The sequence below is a fragment of the Hippocampus bargibanti genome, linkage group LG03 (assembly GCF_051943395.1).
Source record: "Hippocampus bargibanti isolate YZ-2025 linkage group LG03, ASM5194339v1, whole genome shotgun sequence".
NCBI classification, from domain to species: domain Eukaryota; kingdom Metazoa; phylum Chordata; class Actinopteri; order Syngnathiformes; family Syngnathidae; genus Hippocampus; species Hippocampus bargibanti.
Genome location: NC_142736.1, coordinates 18,578,231 through 18,598,152, shown reverse-complemented (window position 1 = coordinate 18,598,152; position 19,922 = coordinate 18,578,231). Strand labels below are relative to the sequence as shown.

At 41.3% G+C, this 19,922-nt stretch overlaps 1 protein-coding gene across 3 annotated transcripts in view; it reads right to left on the bottom strand.

Annotated features, from left to right (window-relative positions):
• sox6 (SRY-box transcription factor 6) overlaps positions 1-19,922 on the bottom strand; it is a 162,337-nt gene that overhangs the window by 128,185 nt on the left and 14,230 nt on the right. For all 3 annotated transcript variants that reach the window (XM_088992398.1, XM_088992397.1, XM_088992399.1), the window contains exon 2: positions 8,145-8,216. The gene's annotated coding sequence lies outside the window, so the exon portion shown is untranslated. The remainder of the gene's footprint in view (positions 1-8,144; positions 8,217-19,922) is intronic.

The following is a 19,922-nucleotide window of genomic DNA, read 5'->3' as shown; positions in this document are numbered from 1 at the left end:
CACACACAATGATTTAAAAAAATAATAATAAAATAAACCGATGTGTGTACCAGACTTCAGTAATTCACAATTGCCCTGGATAACCACAAATAAGATAAAACATCACCCAAGAGCAAAGTTCTTAAAGGCTGAGAAAAGGGGAACTCATATCAGTGGTCAAGAAATTAGGAAAAAGTGGAGGAGTTTAAGTTAGGGGTCTTGTTCACCAATGAGAGTAGGAGGCAGCGAGAGATCAACAGGCGGATCGGTGCGGCGTTTGCTGTTATGCACTTTGTACCGAGCTGTCATGGTAAACAAGGAGCTGAGCCAAAAGGCAAAGCTTTCAATTAACCAGTCAATCTCCATGCCAACCCTCATACAGTAAAGTCTCGTTATATCGATATTCAAGGGAGTCCGAAAAAATATCGATATAACCGGGACTATCGATATATCCGACCCTGTTTGCATGTAATTTTCTCCGTGCGTGCATAGAAATAGTATCGATATAACCGGGACTATCGATATATCCGATATCGATATAACGAGACTTTACTGTATATGGTTACGAGCTATGGGTCGTGAACCAAAGAACGAGATCCCAGATACAAGCGGCCCAAATGAGCTTTCTCCGTAGGGTGTCCGGGCTTTCTTAGAGATCCGGCCTTAGAGATAAGGTGAGAAGCTCGGTCATCCGGGAGGGGCTCAGAGTCGAGCCACTTCTCCTTCACATAGAGAGAAGCGAGATGAGGTGGCTCGGGCATGCCCCTCTGGCAAAAGACCCCGAGCATGACTCAGGACACGCTGGAGGGACTATGTAAACCCAGCTGACCTGGGAACACCTCGGAATCCGCTGCTGCCTCCGCAACCCGACCTCGGATAAGCAGCAGATACTGGATGGATGGATGGATGAAATGGTAAAAATAAATAAGTAAATACATAAAATAAAATCCTAAATTTCTTTAAAAAGAAAATTGAGCACTACACAGCTCTCATTCTTTTTTAGCAATTACATTCAAACATATATTTACAAGCAAATCTCCAGATTAGCTTTTCAGGATCTTTAAACTCAAAACTAAAATTCCATTTAAGAAGCTGAAAGTCCATCATTTTAGTTCTAATAACTCAGTCACTTACCCCATCATAAATATGACAAGAAATAATGGCACCAGACGTATGAGTTGAAGCGTTATGTGTATAAATTGGCATTTTTGGCTTGGTGTCTTGGCTCATGAGACAATGGAAAGAATAAAGCGGACCCAAGGACATCGTGCCTTTCAGACTGGCCAGCACTTAGTGAGCCAGTGGCTCTGCAAGGCCCAGAGGGCTCAGCCGAGACTTTTCTCACAATAAGGTGTCTGGGGAGGCGGGAGAGCAATAGCCAGGGCCTGCTCTGCTCTTTTTTTCCACTCAGCTGGGCCCAGTGCACATAATACCATCACCACACCAAGCCAGTGACAACGTGAGAAAACACCCGTCAAACAGTGCAGAACAGATCGAGCGTGTCTCCTCACTTCTCCGAGTGCAAAAAGCAAAAGCTTCCACCGTCAACAAAAACAATGACCCCATCCAATGTGAATCAAATACAAACTGTATGCTAAAAATGATATTTTAAACCACGTTCTCGGAGAACAACGAATGTGTGTGGCCTCAATCCTTCAACAAAACGAAGTGGATTAGCCATGCTGGGGTCCAATCTATATATTGGGTTTCATTCCATTCCCCCTTGTTCTTTCACTCTAACTCACGCTGCCTGTGTTTCCTCAGCTGCGCCGGCTGTCTGCAGCGACGTTGCGGTAGGAACAACTGAAGTTAGCGTATGGAAGCAAAGGTGCGGTTTGGAAGTTAAACGACCAAATTCAGGAAAATGGGAGCGAGTTCCAACGAGCTCCTCTTCAGGAGAGACAGAGAAAGAAAAGAATGGCTTTAAATTATGGCACAACCACAATTCAAGGACAGGGAAGATCATCATCACTAAGTTGGCCTGCATGGGTTGGAGCAACCCGGCAGCCTTTCGAAGAATGAGCCCATGCCAAAAGCTCCCTCTGCCTCTCCACGTCGCCCACCATCTGCAACAAATGTGCTCTATTAAAGCAGTAGCATATGGACAACAAGCTCGCTATTAACACGGCCTCAGCACATTCCCTCAACCTAGGCCAGATTTCAAACTTCCAGTCAAATTGGCTGCTGATTTAATGCATCACCAGCAGCCATGTGGGTCTTGGCATTAGAGGAGGCGCTCGCAGTCTTCGGTCATTAACAGGCTCACGTCGTGCTCAATGCATGATGAGCTGTAGAAATGAACTGCGTAGATCCTGCTGCGTGTCGCTCTTCACCGAGATATTGCCATCCAGACTGAAGGATGCCGAGGAGAAAAAGTCTCGTAAAAGTTCTCCAAACTAGGCGGCTAGGACTTCTCTTTATAGGCGCATAGAGAAAACGACTCACGGTGACAGGAGGCGCTCTCTAACTGCTGCCCTGCGTCACGGTCCTTCCACACGGATGGAGACACCGTTTGCTCCCTCTGCGTGGCTCCAAAGCGACAGTGATTAACCCTACAGGGTGTAAGTGGAGTGTGGGGCTGAGGCGGGGGACTGAAGTCCCACTGCGCCATGGCGGCCATGTTGACGCCTCTCCCGTCTCTGACTAATGGGGGACCCACCCACTGCTCCCAAAGCTTCTCTTCTCCTCAACCATGACGCCATGACCATGAGTCCTCTGTTCTGAGGACCAGAGACAACACACACGCACAGACACACACACACACACCCTCACACACAAACACAAGCAGGCACATTACATCTTTGTGGTTTCAAGGCGACTTCAAATGCTCACTAAGTTTTTTTTCTCTTCCTGTCTCAGATGCTTAGATAATATACCATGGAGTGGAAACATGTATTTTCATTCTTAGGCGTAAATGTATACAGTACTCCAGACTACTTCGTCGATGCATCCATTTTCTTTACAATTATCTGTCTTGGTTTCAAGTATAAATTGCAGTCGAACCCACCTGACTTTGGTGAATTCAGGGCTCATAAAGAAGAAAAAAATATATATTGGCGCCTACGCAACTATTCAGCTAACCTTAGAAGCATCAATTTGGAATATTAGCAGGATGACGAAGTACCGATAGAGGAAGAATGAAGCCCAGATTCTAACCCCCAACCTTTGAACTGGGAGGCAGATATGCTAATCACCCGCCTTCTTCTTCAAGGCCATTTATACTTTAACCTCAAATTGCCCAAAATTGATCATGCATTTCGATCAGAGTGAAACAAAATCCCACTTTAATTCTATCAAACGTAATATTGTTTATTATAAAGTCTACTGTACACCTGTGTTCCATTATTCCTTTTATAATTGGGTGCATGAATGTTTTGTGTGCAAAAGTCATTGATTTCTTATTATTTGACAGGATTTCTGCCACTCTGTGCCTACATTGAAAGGAAATGACTGCGTGATGATAGTTTGATTAAATAAAGGCTCTTGGTCCTCTCAATGGCGTGGCGACATATGTGAAAAAGCACTGTGAGTTTGGAAGAAGGTGTCCAAACACAGTCTTCACCACAAAATCACGAGTCAAGTGATACTTGGTCAAGCACATACTCACAAGTATGGGATCCGCATATACATACAAAAAACAAACGTATGCACACCTAGTTCTGTGTCACTCGACTTCAAATGACTTTGCTTACAGGCAATCACGTGCACACACAAACGCACACAAACACACACACACACACACACATTCTGGATATAGACACACACACACACACACACACACACGCACACACACACGCACACACACACACACACACACACACACACACACACACACACACACACACACACACACACACACACACACACACACACACACACACACACACACACACACACACACCTCAGTCAGCGCTGCCAGATGAGTACTGAATTAATTTGTGTGAGCCACTCCAACATTAGCAAGGTGTGTTGAAAGGTGTCTGCCCATGTTTCAAATTAAACGCGCTGCTGGTCAGCATTAGCACCTCGCCACCCGTCAGCAACTGACACTTAGGAGGATTTGGGGGAGGGAGGGAGGGAGGAAGGCAGCGAGGAAGGGGGAGGGAAAGGGGGGAATCCCATTCGCCATTCACACTGGAATAATTAGAACATGTCAGGAGGAATTAATTTCCTCATTTTTCAAAAGGATACACAGAAATTACCATGTTATTATATGACAGGGTCCCGAGGAGGATTGGATTAAATTTGATTTCTTGCGTGGCCCACACAACAAATTAAAGTCATAAATAAGATGGAAAGAAGCGAGGCACAGAGCATATGTTTACGGCGATGAGTGAAGCCCAGAGACCGGAAACAACTATCTTCATTTCATTTTATTTAAATCAGGACGACACCGTGTGTCTGAATGACAGCATTTGCTAATGGCTCCAGTTTAGAGGCATACTGATATTAGCGCATATTTTTGCTCAGCGGCATTTTCAATGAAACCCATCGAAGCCATTGCATTAACCTTTCATAACTTTGCTGCTCTGAATTAGGAATTTCTATGTTGTGAGACTAATAAAGGTTTTCTTTTCTTCTTATCTCATCTGTTCGACAATGACCTAATTAGTCAATCCAAACTTGTGACGATGCCGGTATGCAATTCGCAATACCACCGTAAAGATGTATGGGATAGCACCTCAATGTTTTCTCTCCAATCTCAAAAGCTGTCCCCTAAAAGGACAGAAATTGTGAAAAGCCCATCTGCCATCCGTCAATATATACCAGTGGTATATATTGACGGATGACAGATGGGAATTGGGAATGCGACAATATCCCTTCTCTGTTATGTGTATATATATATAAACTCCTGTGGCTGGGATATATCCCCCTACGATGAGGCGCTCGCTGTAGCAGGGGTGCCAAAGTCAATTTTTGCCGCGGGCCATATTGTAGTTCCAGTTTGCTCTCGAGTGCAGTTATGAATTTGGGGAAGCCATTAGAATGTTTCATCCCCTCCACATATTAATTACATCTAGTGCGCACAACAAATTAATGAATAACTAGTTTTCAAATTTAAAGTTAAAAACAATGGCTGTTATTGTGGCTTACGTGGGACAATTCGACATTTTGGTCCAGAGTTTATCAAGCGTCATGAAATTTGTATGATTTGTATGAAGTAGGATTTGCTTTCGCGGGCCGAATAAAATGATGTTGCGGGCCATATTTGGCCCCCGGGCCTTGACTTTGACACCTGTGCTCCGAAGGCTCCACACCAATTTGAAAACCTTGTCTAGACACAGACTGTCACGTTGTACTGTTTGTTATACCTCACTTTTCCTCTTGTAACATGCATAAAGCAGACACACAAGCAGCCTATCCGAAAGAAACATGTTTATTTTATTTTTTTTGTTTTGGGGGGGTGGTTGAAGGTGTCGCTTGCCAGTTAACAGTGCATCACATCACAGTTATGCCTGATAACTGCTCATGTAAACCAAGTTGCTCAAATTTGTGTACAGGAGGTCGGGGAGGGTCTCTTTTGAACCCAGTTTTTGCCAAGCCCCACCTCACAAAAAATCTTGAAAATGAAATAACGGCAATAAAAACAATTGATGCAATATCTCCACAACTGAAAAATTACACAGTTCTCAGTTTTTGCACTTTTTCAGAGGCTATAATTTATTTAACAAGCAAATCTTGGGAATTAATTTTGCAGAGAGACAATTGAATCGCCTGTTTATCCACCATTCTCATATTGGTTGTGTTATTGCCACGATTTTGTAACGGTTCTCCGGATGGGCCGACATTAGAGAGGAGTACTCCCCAGGGCACCACAAACTTTAAATAATTTGCAAATCAATTAAGTGGCTACTCTAAAGGCAGCAGGGACTTCACACTTCAGGGTCGCGACGCATTATCAGTGAGGTGATCAGAGAGGATTCATGACGTTTTGGGAGAAAAGTTCATGGTTGAAGTCATTAATTCATTTAAACGGACTTTTAGTTATGCATTACTTTCCGCAGCTGGGGTAGCAAAAAGATTAATGGGGTGTTCTTTGCTCCTGTTTTTCACCGCATAGTGCTCCTAAGTGAACTCTGTCCAACACCCGGAGGGATCACACCTTGAGATACAGGACAGCAGCCAAATCTATATTGGATTTTTATTCATCAAATAAATCATGTTTATCATTCATTTAAATAATAACAATAAACCTGGAGGTTAGATCCTTTTGCCGCGACTCAATATCCTCCATGTTTAATCACCACCGCGAAAAGAAGCCAGACAACACCCCATCTAATCCGCTGAGAGCATATTTTACTTTAATGACTTCATCATAATACCGTGCATCATGCAAAACAGAGGTCTATTTATCAGAGGCGCGTTGAGGATGATTTATTCAACACAAGTGTGGCTTTCGCATGCTGATTCTTAGAACGATGGGTCCAGCAATTAGTCTACTTGTGTCATTTACGGCTATCCAGGTTGTCAAAGTTAAAAAAAATTGGAAAGTCGTATTTGCCAAGTGGTCGTGTTGAGATTTTGCCCACAAATCCCATCAGCCAATTTGAGGTGTTAAACAAGAAATAAATGACCATTCGGTTTACAGTGCTGTAATTTTATTTGTAACAAAATACCTCTCCGTGCCTGATGCTAAATTTTGTGCAATCCGTGCAATCCGAGGTGCACATCCTCAGCTTTGTTGCTTCTTCCCCCAAGCCATTAACTCTTTGAACAGTAGCCCAAATGGAATTGTATAGTGCCACTTAGCAATTTTTTGATGATGATACTAGTGCAGCGTGTTCTACCGGAAACAAATTCCTTGTGTGTTCTACATACTTGGCAATAAAGATGATTCTGATTCTGATTCCGATTCTGATTGTTGCGTGTTGAGTGTATTATTATTATTATTATTATTATTATTATTATTATTATTATTATTATTATTATTATTATTATTATTATTATTATTATTATTATTATTATTATTATATGCAACGGAGTTGTGCACTTAGATTATTAAATTATGAAGGAAGTGACGCAACGGCGCACAGTGTGGCACCATGTCCCGCCCATAGTTTCCAGAACAATCTCGAGGAGATTCAGGGTGAGTCGCAATTTTCTGTTGGTCTCGATTAACGCGCATTTTCATGACAATATCTTATTTTGTTTCCCCTTTTATACTGTCTAGTGTTATCTAATTAGTTCCCTTATTCATTTCGAGTCCAGATTACTTTTTGTGTCATTATTTACTTCACGTTTTGTCGAGTGGAACTTTGGAGCACATGTGCTTTTCTATTGCGCAGTTAATCACAAGACGAAACCCATGCGACTTCACCCATCCCTTCTGCCATACTGTGTTGCAGGTAATAATTGTTTCATTTCGTTTTTATTGAACAATATTTAGTTTCTTGTGTCGTGTTTCATTTGCCCGTGAATGTCCGTGGCGGGGTGAACTGTGCACCGCGTGTTCTGCCGAGTCTCCGCCCATGATGCGTTCAGGGACATCTTGTAAATAACAGTGAACTTGTGTTGTGTTCTCTTTTTCTGTAAATAACCACTATACGATCACACGTTGTTAATTCTGTTTTGTTATCTACAATGTTTTGCATTTGAGAACAATCTCGAGGAGATTCAGGCTAATCACAAGACGAAACCCATTCGACTTCACCCATCCCTTCTGCCATACTGTGTTGCAGAAATAAAAGAAATAAAAGAAATAAAAAGACACATCCATGCGTCTCGCCTTCATTAAGACGGCAGCATCGTGGAGATGAAGACAGTCACTGTTGTGACACCCGTCACATATATACACATTATTTATCCATCAAAAAGTTTGACAATGGTTTGTTCTCCCTGACGATAAAACATGAATGCTTGAGCAAACATGCTGTTTCTGTGTGTCCTGAAAAATGAGGATTTTGTTAGTAGGACGATTCCGCCATGGATTTACATATTAAATTTTTTGAGGGGAATTATTTGTTGCATTGTAAATAAACATTCCAAAAGATGTCAAGTATAGTTTGCTTTGACAAAGTATAAAAGTGTGTAATTGTGCGTGCATTGTGTCGATTCAATAGTCCAGCTCATTTGCTGCAGGTGTTCAGTGTGGGTGACAAACAGCAGGAGACGATGAGGCATGCGTCAAGACCAGAAACAGCTCCAAGGAGGAAATTGATACTTACAAAAACTAAAAGACTCGCTCCCCAGTTTCCAGCGACTCACTGGCACGTTGATTTTGAATTCATGTAAATGACCTGTAATGAAAGAACAAAGAAAAGAGACAAAAATATAGATGGCTTAATTAAATGTAATATCAAATCTCATCAGAAAAGGTAAGAGAAAAGACACGCAATGTTACATTTAACAAGTGGGATTGAAAAGTATGCGATTGAAGAATGCAACAGGAACATGGTGCATGGTTTTGAACCAACATGGCCCTTTGATAACAGTGTTTGCCGACATCAGAACAAACAGAGAAAGAACAAGTGAAAGAGAATCAGGGCCATGGTGACTGTTGGCTTGAAGGTCACTTTGTAATAGCGTGCTCGTTGTTCTCTTGGTAAAAGCGACTTTGAATTTCCTAACAATCGTTTTAGGGCCCACGTTCGATTTAGTTGTGTACTGAAGAGAGTTGCTAAAGGTCAACAATTATGAAACCAAATTGTAAGGTGAGAATTATTAGCTGTGTGTGTGTGCTGTTTGTATTTTCTTCTTTGTTTTTCATAGGTGTGTGTTTTCGAAAAGGGTCTATAAGTCACGCATACCAAAAATTGTTTAAAAACGTTTTGTTTTGTTTTGTTTTTATTTTGGGATACCTCACTGGATATAAATGATCAACTAGTGCATGGACATGTGCAATAATTTATAGAGACACAGGATGAGATACATTTTTTACTTCTTACCTTAAAACATGTAAACTGCGCTGAATTAAGACATCTACTATTACGAGTCTTATTGATATCGATATGTGCAAACATGAGACGTAAATATGACTCGCTTTCAACGTACATATATTTTTTTTAAATGACAACAAAAATAAATAATTATATATATAGATGAATAGTAGACATCAAACAGTATTTTTCATTTTCATCTGAGCTCCATTGTACCATTTACATTTACATGTCTACAGATGCTCCTTCCCCCCTGATTACAACTACAGTATTGGACATATTTAACTGTTGAATTTTTTATGGAGGTGAAATGAGACAAGACCAACATGTCTAACAATGCTGGTCGGCTCCCCCACACGTCATTCACTCCTGGCATGCAGCTCCAGAAACGTGTCTATAAAATGGATCACCGTGATTACACGCAAGGAATCACGCTAAACCAGATCGGTTGAGTAGTGAAGTTGCTCCAGCACCTAATTCTTCTCAGCCAGGAACTGTCAGATGCTCAACGCATTGTGAGCAAACGTGTCGTCATGGCGAAAGCAGCCACAACTCCCCTCTTGAAACAAAAAACTCATTGTTTGTAGTTTGGGATTGAAATATATCTTTTGTGACAACCAGTCTTGGAACTTTTTTAGAACACCCATACAGCCTGCGGCCCTGCATCTCTCTTCACAACAAAGGGCAAAGAGAATGAATCAACCATCTAACCAGAAAAAAATCCACAACCATTTCCTGTAAATTTTCTCACGTTATCTTGTTATTCCACAATAAACCACCACATCATTGCCAGCGGATTTATGCAATTAGGCTGCATCAGTGCTGCCAATTAAGCAAAGCCCGGGTTTTTTTAAGGTCACGCTTAACTGATCTGCCACTAATTTGCACCACGTCCAGTCCGTACGTTATCCACGAGAGGACCTGATAAATGTGACCAGCTCATTGCTATCAGTGTGTGCGTGTGCGCGTGCGTGTGTGTGTGTGTGTGTGTGTGTGTGTGTGTGTGTGTGTGTGTGTGTGTGTGTGTGTGTGTGTGTGTGTGTGTGTGTGTGAGCAGCTGGAGGATAAACACAAGCAAAAAGATAAAGGCAAAGAGTTACAGACAGATCTGAATGTGGTAGCCTTGAGCCTCAAGGTGACAATGGAGGAGAGGGGAGCCATAAGTGACCCTGGCTCACTGGCTCAATAGGAAGCAGTTGCGTGAATAGCACATTGGCCTTTCAAACGCAGACAACTTCAGGGTTTGGAACTGTGCTGGAGCCGCAACCACCCACCTCTGCCCTCACACACAATTAACTTGTGTTCCAGCTATTCATTCTGGCTTGAGAAAGTGCACACGCACACACACAACATGGATTGCAAGTTCTTGTCAGACTTCTGACTGAAGGCCTAATTCCTGTATTGCCTCAGTAAACGTTAGTGTTCATAATTACACAGAAATTACCGACCCTCGAAATCTCCGTCTGACGTTAATGGAAAACAATAAAGGAAATAATAGATGGCTAAGTGTGCTCCTTAGTCATCACTTATTATGTCAATTATTTGACCAAGGGATAACAATAAATGAATTTATAATTACAAATAATGAGCCCGACCGAATTCTATTAAAATGAAATGCCACACTCCCTGCAGACTAATAAGAGTCTGTGTCAACTGGCCTATTGTAGCAGCAGGCAGCCGCACTTTCCCTGCTGTGAATTAGACCCACAGGCAGGAAACATTAAAGCACTCCTAATTAGAGGACCGGGGACTTGTTAAAAACAATTGCAGTGAAGACCAAATTATTAGTTTCCAAACCAATTGTCAAAACACTGTTCGTAATAAAATAATACATCATTATTTTTCCATTAGTTGGAGGTTCCACGTGGTGGCATATTCTACATAAACCAACAGCGGCTAAACAGATTAAGTTTCGCTTGTTATGTGAAAAAGAATATCACAGCGTCCCAAACATGTCGGCAGAGGTGTAGCAACAAAATCTAGGCCCACATAATTAGTTGTCTTGAAAGGCGGCCCCGACGTTCCCTGCGGGTGGGGGCCGGGGGGGGGGGCTTGACAGATGTTTTCCCGATGACAGAAAGAAACACAAAACTACTGTGCATTACACTATGTAATCTACCAGCCAGGAACAGACTCAACCATATTTTAGCAATTTAAACAGTTTTACTTTCATAAATGATGTGTCACCGGAGGGTGCACAGGGGGCCGAACATGCTTCGGGCACCAACAAAGCCTTCCCATTTTTGCCCCCTGAATGGGAAATGTTCCAATTTCACTTAGGCTAATTGGGCAATTCACTAATGTATTTTTGTTCATCTATCTATGCCACAAATGTGTAGTGCTAGGCAGAACAATGAAATGCTTATTCACCAGATGGCAATTAAACTGTGTCACTTTTTAATGACATTTTTGTTTATTGGTGTGCAATGACTTTTTTTAAACACCAAATGCAAAACATTCGCTTCACCTTGGAAAAGGTTGGGGAAACTGGACTTCACATTCAATTGAAGACCTCTCATGGTCGTAAAATCAATACCAAAATAGCCATGTGCCTGCAATTGTATATAAACAGGAGTAATTGTCATTTGTCTGTTATGATCGGTGGTTCTTAATCAGGGTTAGATCGAACCTTGGGGGTTCGGTGAATCCGTCGCAGGGGTATGAGACAGATATGTCACTAAGTGAGGACTCACCCGCTTGGCCATCACAGTAAACTCGAAGATGGACCACATGTTGTTGTTGGTCACAACAACATCCGTGACGAAGGCGGAAGTATACGCCGAAACATGTACGGTAATTGAACACCTAAAAAAGCCACTGTCTGTAAGAAAAGAATCTGTTTAAATTAGATAACAAGTAGACAGTATGAACTTAACACAACTCCCGATGTGGAGTTATGATGTTCTCCCCCGGTCCACGTGGGTTTTCTCCGTGTCTTCCTGTTTCCTCCCACATTCCAAAAACATGCATGGCAGGCTGATCGAACTCTCCAAATTGTCTCTAAGTGTGAGTGTGAGAGTGACTGTTCTGTTGTTTGACTCATTGTGCCCTGCGATTGGCTGGCAACCAATTCAGGGTGTCCCCTGCCTCGTGCCCGAAGACAGCTGAGATAGGCTCCAGCACCCCCGCGACCCTAATGAGGATAAAGCGGTCTGGAAAATGGATAGATGGAAGATATCGGTGAATGTGCATATGGACTGGTTAGGTTTGGTACCTCTAACAATGTTATGAACCAAAGGAAGAAATGATGCATCTGGAATCTTTTTATTTCCAGAATGGGAAATGATGACAGGGAATTATGCTGTTACACTAATGATCTCTACACTAACATTTCCAACAGGCTTGTGGCTGTGACATTAAAGTGGGGACAAGGGACTCACAGTTACCTGAGGCATTGTTGACAAACTTTTATCAAGTGTTGGTTCAGATCTTTATCATACAAACACACACACACACACACACACACACACACACACACACACACACACACACACACACACACACACACACACCAAATTACCCAACCCAAAATGACCCCAACATGTATACAAACTGAGTCTAAATTCCAGCATTGCTCTTCCTGCAAATAAGCTCAATATTTATATATCCTGTGGAACTTTTAAGATGTGAACTTATACATTTCTGCAGCCATATCATCTTCCTGGTGCAATTCAAAATAATCCATATTACTGAGGTAAAGGCAATAATTTATCCATAGCTATAATCGAGGTTGTGTTACCTACGATCGGTCCAGGGTGTACTAAGCCTCTGAATCAAAATCAGCCGGGACAAAGTTTTTCGCTCACCGGCAGGTGTAAGGAGGACAAGAACTATCAAAAATGGGTGAATGAATGTCAACTTTACTTTCATGCATTCAAGCTGGCTCGGGTTTTTCTCGAGTGCACATCGCCTCTCACCCAGCTCTTCAGAGACGCCCTTGATAAGTGCTTTAGATAATGGATGGATATCTTGAATGAGTTTCGAAAACATAGGCAAAGGCCATTCATTTGTACTGGCACCTCCCATGTTGAAGACGTTCATGTATCTTTAAAGTAGACATCAAGCAAACGCTTCGTCTCCTGGGATTGCTTTTTGAACTGAAGCCTCTTGTAGGGCTTTGTGTGTTTGGTGTGGGGTGCATTTGATTTCCCAGTGTGTTATTCAACAAACGGTGTGAGTTTAAAAGAAATAAAATCACCACAGTACCGCCAAGCCTGTACGGTAAATAATCTTTCACCATTAAATGGATTGGAAATGTGACGAGTTCTATCAGTGTTGATAGTTATTGTATGCTTAGCTGACTAACTCAACTTTTGTATGTGATTCTTCCCAATCTCGTACTCCATCTTGTGTCTGAACAACTGCAACAATCTTGGCAATTCATTTGCTGCTCTCCACATACATCAGTAGCCATAAACAGCCAAACAGGAAGTGAGAGGGTATGTTAAAAATGATGATTAATACATATTTATAAAATATCCACGTCTGTCTATCCATCCATCCTTTTTCCAGACGGCTTTATCCTCATTAGTGTGGCAGGGGGTGCTGGAGCCTATCCCAGCCGTTTTTGGGCACGAGGCGGGGGACACCCTGAATTGTTTGCCAGCCAATCGCAGGGCACACAGAGTCAAGAAACCATCCATACTCACACACACACACCTAGGGACAATTCTGTCTATTTTTATCATTATTTCTGCAAGTCCGTCCCCATTTTTGTTAGAGTTATTCAGTGTAGAGGGGGCAAGGGAATCAGTCTCATGCAAACAGCTGCTTTATTCTTCGGGACACAGCATTAACTGTGACTGCTTTGTCTTACTAACCTCTCCTTTATCGCCTTTTCATCTTTGTCTCAGTGAATGAACTCATCCTAACACTGAGCCACCACAGACAAGACACTCACAAAAACGGCTTGCACCAATGTGTCGGGAATGTCTATCCGTGTGACACTTGGGTGAAACTATCTTTGACGAGGAGACAATTGAGATTTGCATTTCTGGCCAAAGTGCAAAAGGAGGCAAGAAAGGGCAAGAAAATCCACAGAGAACTTGATGAGGATAGAACACATTTACTGGTCAAAGCTTTTATTATATATACTTTTATTTCTTCAATAAGTCAAAAAGATGAGAAAAATATTTACGTGTCTTGTGCTCTGAACGTGCAACCAAGTAGTTCTCTATCGTTATTCCACATATTTTTGCTCCGGAGCTTTTATAGACTGACAACATAGCGCATTGCTTTTCTTCTTGCACACCAACAAGACTCTCTTGATTTCCAAGTTATATACGGCTATTTTATTCTACCTCTGTCTCTTTTATCTGTGTGTGTGGAGGGGGCAGGTGGGGGGAGAGTATACACATCTCTCCCTCAAACCCAGGTAATGTGTTTATTTTCCTGAGTCCATCTTCTAGTTTACTGTGTGCCGGTGTTTCTGCCCTCTTATCGCCTGGCCCTCGCGGGGCACTTTAGCCCCTCAAATCCTGTTCACCACATACTGGTTTTAGAATCTGTGAAATGAATGCTGGAGAAGCGTGGCCACAATGTCTGCCTGTGTTGCTACTGGACTAAAATGGGCTTTTTTTTGTCCGGGGAGATGCATAATGGGAGTTTTTAACACCTCAAAAGAGGCTGAGTCTTTGTGGAGCCACACTACAAAAAGCTGCCAGTCTCCAGAGGAGGCAGACACACTGAGTGTTGCTGGACAAAGAACTTGACGAGCAGAATCAGCGGGGGCATCACTCTGCTCGCAGGGGCACACATGTACCGACATATACAGTATACTGTAAATGCGCCTCAATATGAAGGGATGAAATGAACATGCATAGTGGTAAAGCAGCAATACCATAATAAAAAAAATCAAACAGTGATCAAGTTTGTCGCACATTTACCCACATTGATTCAAGTTTTGGTACAACCTGTAAGTGTGAGGTTATACACAATGTTAGTTATTGTAAATGCCATTGATATTGTGAATCTCAGCCTCGCCTCTAAAAGGGGATTTTTCAATTTTAAAAATAAAATGTTGGTGATGTTTTTTTAAAACTGTCAGTGTGACCTAACCGATATGAACTTAAGAAAACGATATGTGAAAAAGAAATGCCCCCCTCAGCCATACACTGACTTTTTACCTTGTTCGTCAACAATTCAAGTTGATTAAAAAAAAAAAACCATTCCAATCCTTGAGCGTAAAACCAGTGTCTGAAATAACGTCTGCAACTTTTACGTCGGGCGTACAACTTACAGAACTACTTTTTCAAGAAAAAAAAAACGCAATATTTTTTTTCAAATCAAACATTTGCTTTATTCCAATTTCGAAATCTTCGTTCGGTTTGGAAATTTCGGAATTTCGGTTTGTTTGGAAATTTGCGTACTCGGCAGCCAACCAGAAGCCTGCATCGAATAGCTTCGTGCTTCCGGGTGCATTTGCATATCATTTTCCGAAGTAGATGCACAGAGAACACAAGAAACATGGATAAGTGGTTTGGAATCAAGCCAAAACCTCAGCCACCAGAAGAAAGATTCAAACGAACCTAACAAAATTTATGATGCTGCAAAACCTAAACGTACATTTACACCATCGTGGAAAGAGGAGTTCACGTGGCTTGTAGCAGACGACGCAACGCAAACATTGCATTTTGCAACATGCCGAACAGTGTATGGACAAACGACAACTGGGGCAAAATCATCAGCAAGGGATATTTACGATAAATTAAGCAATGAAGTATTTGTGGTAGGTACATCAATTAATTAATTTTAAAGTGTTGTTCTGTGATATATTCTGATTATCAATCCTGAATACTTTGCAACAATGTGTTTTTTTGCGATTAGTCACCTTAGTGTTTCAAGGTGTGAAAAATGGGGCAGGCAACTTTATGGCTGGGCAGGCAACTTTTCAGAGTTGTCTGCCTTGGTGTCATGAGTTTCAGACACTAATAAAACAAGCAAAAATCAGAATGAAGGGCAGACTGAAGGGATCTTCGGCAACTAGGAGGATTCAGAAGCGATGCAGAATTATCAATATCAATTTTACAGGCACATTCTGACTTAATTTTGATATTAATTCATTGTACATTCCACCAAAAATAATATACAAGTTCAAAAGTGAGAAACATTGAATATTATAGGAACAGTTGAATAAGTCATGCAAGTATAATAGTCATTTTTTGGATTATTTACAGTGCTAATGATAGTTTTGGCAGTCGAAGCTGGACATATGTGCTGTGTGACTATATCACGATTAGGCATTTTCCCACCTACTAGCCACCTACAAGCCATTATCAAAGGCCATGCTAGTCAGTGATTCGTGAAATGAGGTTACATTCAAGTCTAAGAAACGTCCCCTTTAAGAGAATCGATACAAAATGCTATCTAATTCATATTTAAGGAGATACAGAACACTGTTACATTTGGGCAAACACACAGAAGACATCAATGCCATTCCCTGCAAAAAGGGGGACAATTATTTTCTATATTCCGTAACAATATTTGGCCATCACAATTGTATCTCAGGTACACATATCGCTTTCTTGTACAAGTGAGTTATAAACTTCATAAGCAATTGTCTTGACGCTCAAAGCAGTTGCCAGTGACAAGGCTGAAGCCACAAGCATCTGTATTCAAATGATCTCTGAGTTGAGGCACGGGTGTAGTTTAGTGTGGGTATTTTCCAACGGCACTGCACTGAAAATCAATCACATGGTGAATTAAACCAGAAAGGAAACAAGTGATCCATAAATGATCAGGTTACAACAAGGCAATGTTGTCTGAAAATATTACTTTTTTGAAGCCGTGGGCATGGTGGAGTCACCAGAAAAAGTTTTTTGGCAGAATTTAGGAAGAGCATAGTTTTTCCACCATGACTTTTATTACTGTGCAAAATATGTCAGACGTTGACCAATAATCATTTTCCAACTGAGGGTGAGGTGGAAAACATTTGTGGCTTAGTAGGTGACATCATTCTTTCACTGTTTTAATGTTAATGTGCAGAATCTTTATTAAGAAATTTTGATGAATCATGATTGAATGGAATGAATGACACTCCAAAGAAAGAAAGTAAAATAATGCTCACATATAGCCATGCCATATGTATTTCACCCTGGCTCCACTTGATCCAATTAACACGATGAGCTCTTTCTTCTTATTTACAATTGCACAAGTTGTTTCTATTTTTAAATAGCAACAAATCGCAGCATTTGAAAATGCAAGTGAGTGTATTTAGGGGGAGTTTGAGAATATTTCTGCCTTTGTAATCTTTTAAAGAGGGAAATGATTTAGAAGGACACAAATCTCCAGCGACATGGCAGTAACGGTAGGGCACTTTGGTCTCCCCATTCTCTCTCGTCTCACTCGTGTCTTCCCCCCACCCTCCCTTCTCCCCACCTCTCCCCCCTTGTTGCCCCTGGGGGTGGCAGGGCCAGAAATGAGGGACAATGGGGCTGAGAGTACAACGCAGGTCAGCTGTTCCCTTCACAGAAAAGAAATGTAGTGTTTGAGCCACTGATCACCGAGTTAATTGAGTTTAACACTCCTTTTCTGGATTAAAAAAAGAGCCTTTGAAATAAAAGGTCAAATTACCTCTCGAGTCAGGCAATAAATAAGTCAAACAAGGTAAGAGGTTCCTGCCAGCAAATGTTAAAGGGAAATTTAATTACATGTACATGACATAAAGGAGGCTATTGGATCCTCAATCGTTCTAAATCAGAAGCTTTACAACCACATGGTCAAGCAAGGAAATACATCTGGGATCAGTATTCTGAATGGAACACTGCCATTGAACAAAATCATTTTACCCAGAAAATGAAAACCTAATCACAATCTGTCTGGATGTCATTCTTCCCCATTAGTCTGGACGCTCCCATTTTATGAGTTGGGCCACAGGCTTATTGTCCATTGATTCCAGCACAAGGAAAGGAAATGGGCACAAAACACGTCTTGGGTCTGGACTGAAACAGAACAAGGAAAGGTGGCAGAAAACAGCGCTCTCCGCCCAAAGGGCTACAATGTGGCATTTGTGACATAATGTGCTCCGTGCAGCAGATTGTGGAAAATAATCCCAAATTTACTGTTCCACCTTGTCCAGCAATAACAACTGACTTCACAGCGTGTGCCATGTATGCCTTATTTCAGCGTACATGTTGGATTTAGAGGAGAATGCGGGTAGGGGAAGAGGGGGCGGGGGTTCTAAAGCATTGCCAAGCAGTTATTACAGCCCCATCATCTCCTGTGAGCCTATTACAGCATGGGACAAGAAACTGTAAAACTGCAGACTGACAGCAGGAGGGAATCTGGACAAGCTCAGAGCACGCTTTTAATTAAGATGGAGATGAAGATAGAAGCTTGTATTACGCTGGCAAACACTGAGGACTGAAATTCTGGCCTATGCACTTGGATTTGTTAGTTCCTGTATTTGTGCTCTGAGCAGAGTGTGTTGTTGGAGCAGCAGCGGGACAAAAGAGGTTCTTCGAAGTTGCCTGCCCAACAGCATAATATGAGGTTGGTGTTAACAGTGGTGAAAGTATGACAGGTGGGTCATATGGAAAATCAAGTCCAGTTCGTTTCACTTGTTTAACACATGCGTCTGATTATTCGACATGACAAATTGACATCCCTCCCTTCCAGAGTGACTCACTCATCGTTACATATAATAATAATAATAATAATACATTTCATTTATAAGCGCCTTTCAAAATGTACACTTTGAGAAGTATGTCGGCAGTGTAAACACACTAAACTTTACAATGTCCTGGAAAGTACTAATCACCCAAACAAAACACAAAGGAAAAAGACTTCAACAAATTGTCATTGAATCATTTCGCATTTTTACCTGGCTACAGAAAAAAAGACTTTCCACAGCTGTTTCTTTTCAATTCTTAAATGGTGTAATAAGATTTTTTCCAGCCGTGGGCAGCTTGTCAACTTGTGTCGGTGTTTGTCCATGCGTGTGTGTGTGGGGGGGTGGGAGACACGCACGTGACTGCGTGTGTGTGTGTGTGTGTGTGTGTGTGTGTGTGTGTGTGTGTGTGTGTGTGTGTGCTGGTGCGTACCCACTATAATAAATGTTTTTTTGAAGGGGGGTAACTGTGGCCAAATGGTAAAATGTTGAAATTGGAAAAATATTAACTCCCACCCCCATTTTTTTTCAATACCCAAGAGATAAGCACCTTTTAGCAAAGCAGCCAGTGGAGTTTAAGCTTATTATGAATACCTCTCAGAGCGCAGAGGCATGTACTGTTGAAATCAAAAGGAGTAATGGGCAGGTAAGCCAGTGTCATTTTAAGGAGGAAGTCATTTGTGAAATTGTAAAATCTCACAATCAAATGCCCTCCGCATACTGCAATAAAAGATTTGTAACGGCACATTTGTGGTTAAAAAAAAAAACCTCTCCATGAGTTGGAGCCTAATAATGGTTAGAGATCATATATTTTTATGAAGTAGCAGATATATCACAAGATGGGATATTTCTGTCTCTTTAGATGTGCCATGTAAAAAAAATATAATAGATGATATACATTTAGAGATACAGTAATTGCAGCAAAATGTGAAAATACTGAGTACTATGGATTAATGAATTGAATTGCATTTCTGCAGTGGTCCATCACTGGGTTTACCTTTCGTGCATTTACTAAACTGTAGTTTTTACTTTTAGTGTAATTGTGGAGGCTGTTTTTGTAGAGCGAAGAAACATAGTTTTATGTATACTGATTGTTTGGTTCAGGTACTGCAGACCAATTTGAATCTATAACAATACGTATTGTATTGTATTGTATTGTATTGTATTGTATTGTATTGTATTGGATTTGTCTTTATTAGTCTTGAAGTGGAGAAATGTACATTTCACAGCAGCAAAGTGATTATTGTGTGTGTATTATTATAGTGTATTATTCAAATTGGTGGATTTCATCTATCGTGAGTTAATTTAAAAATGCTACCTCAGTAACTAGGCACCACTTTATTTATTTATTTATGTATGTATGTATTTATTTATTTATTTATTTATTTATTCATTGGGCGAGGCCGCACTTCAGCATCTGTGAACGACAATAGTGATGGACCTTTGCATATATGCAATTT